At 45.1% G+C, this 5,303-nt stretch overlaps 1 pseudogene; it reads left to right on the top strand.

Moving 5' to 3' along the window:
- The first annotated feature begins 1,320 nt into the window (after positions 1-1,320).
- Positions 1,321-2,297, top strand: LOC117366423 (annotated as a pseudogene).
- Positions 2,298-5,303: the final 3,006 nt, after the last annotated feature.

Raw genomic sequence — 5,303 nt, 5'->3', positions numbered from 1 at the left:
TACCGGATTCACCGCTGGACCACTCACTGAAGCTTGCAAGAGCTGTCCCATTATGTGTGATTGTGTTTCCATCAGCTTGATAGTCTTTGTGGTGCCATTCTGCCACCTCTTTGCTGGCTTGCCAAAGTCCTGGTTGGTCTCCAAGACTTTCTTAAGCTCTTCATTCTGCCTATGCCGCTCAGCTGCCACCGCCGCCAACGCCGACTTCTCCACCCTGGACCTGCAGAGACTGGGAAAGAAAATACACTATCCAAGTGCAGTAACTTAGTTAACTTGGCCTCCCAGTACCACCCTCACCAGACCCTGCATCTAGTGCGCTTACCACGGTACTGACGAGTCTGCGCCTGCGTGCTCCTTAACAGGGTGCACCGCCCTTCTTCCAGGACCTCCCGGTTCTGTCTAGCTGGCCTGGAACTTCCTCCCCGTTAGAACTGACGCTGGAGGTGAAGTCTTGTGGGCCCGGCGCTTGTATGCGCCAGGCCTGGCTCGGGGAAGGAGCAGGGAGAAATCGGCTGCTGGCTTGGGGGTGGGGGGTAGGGAAAGAATCGTGGAAGTGGAGAAATCGGCACGATGGCTTTGTGGGGCTAGGGGGAGAGAGAAAGAAAGGCAGAACTAAAGAGGGGGGCCAGGGGTAGAGAGAAAGAAAGAGGGGGGGGCCCGGAGGAGAAAGAAAGGTAGAAAGAAAGAAATATTGGCTTTACAGAAGAAGGACTAGAGACTCATGAAATCATCAGACAAAAAAAAGGTAGGAAAAATGATTATATTTTCAATTTAGTGATCAAAATGTGTCCGTTTTGAGAATTTATATCTGCAGGGAGCCTATGAGTGTCGAGAGCAGCGCGGGGCATTCAGCACAGCTCCCTGCACTAAAAACCACTATCATGGTTTAGTATAAAGGGCAGCGGTATTTGTCTATTTTTGTATAGTTGTTACTGAGGTGACATTGCATAGAGTCATCTGCCTTGACCTCTTTGAAAATGATAATTAACATTTTCTCTGCGTACAGTGTGCTTTGTGGTTTTTTTTTATTTTATTGTTGGTAGATCATTTTGACTTGGTCATTTTAAAAGTAGCTCGCAAGCCCAAAAAGTGTGGGCATCCCTGCTGTAAACAGTGGTGTCTGTCCCAGCTTGTGCTCCCTCTGGCGGTTGTTTCACTTCTGGCCGGTTCCCCTGCTCAAAGCCGCGGGCGTCGGTTTCTCACACAGTCCGCGGCTGACGCTGGCCGGCTGGATTAAATGAAGGTCAGTCTGCCTAATTTGGGAGTTGCTGCTGCTGTTCATAGTTATCAAGGGAGACTGCTGGAAGGATGTGATCCACAATGCCTCACAAATATCCAGCATTTACCCCTGTGCAGAGGAAGGGGCTCTCGGATAACGCCCGTTGCAATGTTGCCCATGGCAACGGCATCATTGCTGCCTGAGCTCAATCAATGTAGAAAACATTGAGGAGAACCGCCGCTTTTTTCATCAGCTGCTCTTCGCCGCCAATGAGCGGGAGGGTCCCTGCATTGGGGGAGTCATTCTCTTTGATGAGACCATGTGACACGGGATCAATGCTGGTTGGATGGAATAGCTGGGCGTTGTGCTCGGTGCAGGGGGGAGGGTGCAGATTTTGCAAAATGGCGCTGTGTGATCTCAGACCATATTCCCTCTCATCCTACCATCGTAGAAAATGCTAATGTATGGACACATTAGGCCAGCATTTCCCAGCAGCATGGCATTGTTCCCATTGTAGAGCCTGAGATGTTGCCTGATGGGGGTTATGATCTGTAGCGCTGACAGTATTTTACACAGAAGGTTTTGGCTGCAGTCTACAAGGCTCTGAGAGACCACCATATTTACCTGGAAGGAACCCTGTAGAAACCTCAACATGATGACCCCCGGTCATGCCTGCATTAAGAAATACACTCCTGAAGAGGTTGTTATGGCAGACGTCTCTGCCATGCGTCACACCGTTCTCCCAGCAGTTGCTGGAATCACCTTCCTATCTGAAAACCAGAGTGAGGAGGAGGCCGCAATCCATCTGAATGCCATAAACAAATGGCCTCTGCATAAGCCTTGGCCTCTTTTCTTCTCCTTTGGCCTGCAGGCCTCTGTTCTCAAGACTTGGGGAGGCAAGAAAGAGAATGCTAAAGCTGCACAAGAGGAATACACAAAGCGTGCACTGGCTGCCCAGGGCAAATACATTCCAAGTGGATTGGTTGGAGTTGTGACTGGAGAATCCCTCTTTATTTCCAATCATGCCTATCGAATCATCCCTCTTTGTGCTATCTTTTCCTCTGCACCTAATGTGTAAATATGTACGTGTTAAACTGTCAAATGTATTTTCCATTTTACCACCTCTCTCTTTCCCCCCCCACATTTGTTCAGTATAGGCTGTGGATGATATGTGAATTTTTAGGGAGAGGAACATGATCTCAAGCAGAGTGCCTAGTCTTTTGAGGATTAGAATAGTAAGCCAAATAAATTGATGACTTTTATGTACTTCCTGATTAATAATATCTTGAGAATGAATAATGTTAACATAGTTCTTAATATGTAGTAAATAGAGATCTTAATTTAAAAATAAGGGGAAACAGGTTTTCGATTATAAAATATCTAATTTACATTAATTTAAAAAGTGATTATTTTACAAATAAATTAAAGGGCATTCTTTTTTCAATTGTAAATGTACTTATGTCCTAAATTATCTTAAATACTACAAGGGAAATTTATAAAGAGAATTCTTGGATATTTTAGACAATTGATATGCTGTAATAAACATAATGAAATATTTATGTTATATATTTGTATGTGGAAATATACTCATACAAAATGATAGAAGCTAGGTTTTACTAAAAAAGGGAGGAGAAAATTTATATTTTAAATTTGATTAATTTTTAAAGTATATAAGAAATAATAAGGTTGATGTAAGGGGGAGGGATATGAAAGCCAGTCTGTTTTTATGTCTCTAAGTTGTCGCAATATAGAAAGGGAGGGTTTATGGTAGGGCATAGGGAAAGGTTTTGAGGATCTTAGAATTACAATATTTAATAGAATAAGGGTTTTAGGGATGTTACACAGAATGAATTAAGGGAAGATGGATATATATTGAATAATTTTAAGTATATTAAAACAAAGTATTTGATGTGGCTCAAGTGTACAGTAAGTAAATATCTTAATGGAGCTTAAATTATTCTCACTAAATGTTAATGGCCTCAACCAGCTAATAAAGAGAAAGAAAACACTTTTATTTTTTTTAAAAACAAAACGTAGATATATGTTACATCCAAGAGACTCACTTATCGGCTACGGAGTCTAAAAAATTAGAAAGGGATTGGGTTAAACATTGTTTTTTTTTGCCCCAGCTGTAGGGAAAAAGGCAGGTGTAGCAATTTTAATTAATAAAAAATGTAATGCTTTATTTAAAATGATTAATGCAGATCCTTCAGGAAGATGTATACATGAGCATGGGAAGATATATAGACATGAGCATGGGAAATAATACCATGGCGCTTTTCAATATATACGCACCTAATTCGAATCAGATTGAATTTTTTAAATCTATACAACAGTATCTGGCTGCTTCTAATTTAGTTGTGGCAGGAGATTTTAATGCTGTTATGGATCCTTTATTTTTAGCTTAAGAACTGTAGAGGCATGTGCAACTGTTAGAGGCATGTGTTACCGCCAGAGACATATATAATTGTCAGATGCATGTGTAATGGTTAGATGCATGTGTAATTGTTAGAGGCATGTGTAATTGTTAGATACATATGTAATTGTTAGACATATGGGTGTAATCCCTGTCGATGCCATGCAGTACCCTCCAGGATTCGATTAATTCCAGGTTATCACTAAATTTTTGGAGCTCCCTCTCCCCAGCCCGACGTAGAGCACCTCCCGGCCCCGTGCAATCCAGACTAGAATCATGAACAGCGTTAGTCTCCCCAAACAATCAGAGAGACCAGGGCAAAGGGCAGCAACAAACGGGTCAATTTAGCATAAAATGCTGGGTCACTTTCATTAGGCGCATAGACACAGCAAATACCATGTCCTGCTGCGCAATCACCCCTCGACAGAGCACATATCTACCCTCCCCATCCCTAGTCAAAATTTGTAGGTTATCTAGAAGGTTCTTATGGAACAAAATCACTACCCCCCTATGTTTCCCCTTGGCTGAAGCCGCAACACACTCCCCCACCCACCATTGATTCAATTTCATATGTTCAAGATCAGTCAAATGGGTCTCCTGGAGAAAGGCCACATCCACCTTATGGCGCTGTAAGTGTTGTAAAATTTTGGAGCACTTAATGGGGGAATTTATCCCCCCCAACATTCCAAGTTACAAAATTAACCAGGATCCACTGCCACTAACCACTCCACAGACTCCACCTTCAATATCCATGGGACCCGGCCACCCCAGCCCCTGACTAGGCCCCACCAGAGCATCAGCTGACCATACAATTACAGTTCGGGGCAGAGAGTACCATTTTCCCCCACACTCCAACTCCCAGGCCCTCCCCCTCCACAAACATCCCCTGCCCCCCTGTTCCCAACCCAAAACTACATCTCGAGACCATCCAAACAGATCTCAAGATCCCTGAGGAAGAAGCAACTTCACCACCCCAGCCACCCCAATGCACACCCCTAGCACCCCAAATATTCACCAAATATATGCAATACACTTCTCCCGGGTCCCCACCAACAGAGCCTCCATCCCTCCCTGCAACACTCACCCTCAACACAAACACCACAGAGTCCCCATAACAGACCCCCCACCCAGTGAGACTGAATCAAACTACCCAAACCCACCTTACAAGCCTCACAAAGACAATTGCCCTCAACATCACACCTGGTCCCCCTACCGAAGCCCCACCACATATAGACTCCCCAATTGGTCCTTCAACCCTCCCAATAACACACTCACCCAACACCCCCCCACCCAGACCCCACAGCCATTATACAGTGGAAGTCATCCTAGCCAACAGTAATGTCCAGCGTTGTCAGCAGCCCTCTCACGGGGGTTGTCCCTGTGGCTCATGGCCCCTGCACGTCGCTCCTCTAGTCTGTCACCGCCATCTGGAAAGTCCAGCCAGCTACTCCTCTCGCTCTCTAGGAGATCCCTACTCAGGAAGGTTAGGAGTACCTAGTTCTTGTAGCACCGACAAGCCTGTGCCACTGAGCGAACCCGTCTGGTCGTGGTCCCTACCATCAGTGCCAAGGCAAATGGGTACAGCCACCGATATCTGAAACCCTCTCTGTGGAGATAGGTGGTCACCGCTTGCATATCCCTCCGCTTGCGCAATGTTGCTACTGCCAC

This window comes from Geotrypetes seraphini, chromosome 9 (assembly GCF_902459505.1).
Source record: "Geotrypetes seraphini chromosome 9, aGeoSer1.1, whole genome shotgun sequence".
Classification (NCBI taxonomy): Eukaryota; Metazoa; Chordata; class Amphibia; order Gymnophiona; family Dermophiidae; genus Geotrypetes; species Geotrypetes seraphini.
This window is presented reverse-complemented; position numbering and strand designations above follow the sequence as displayed.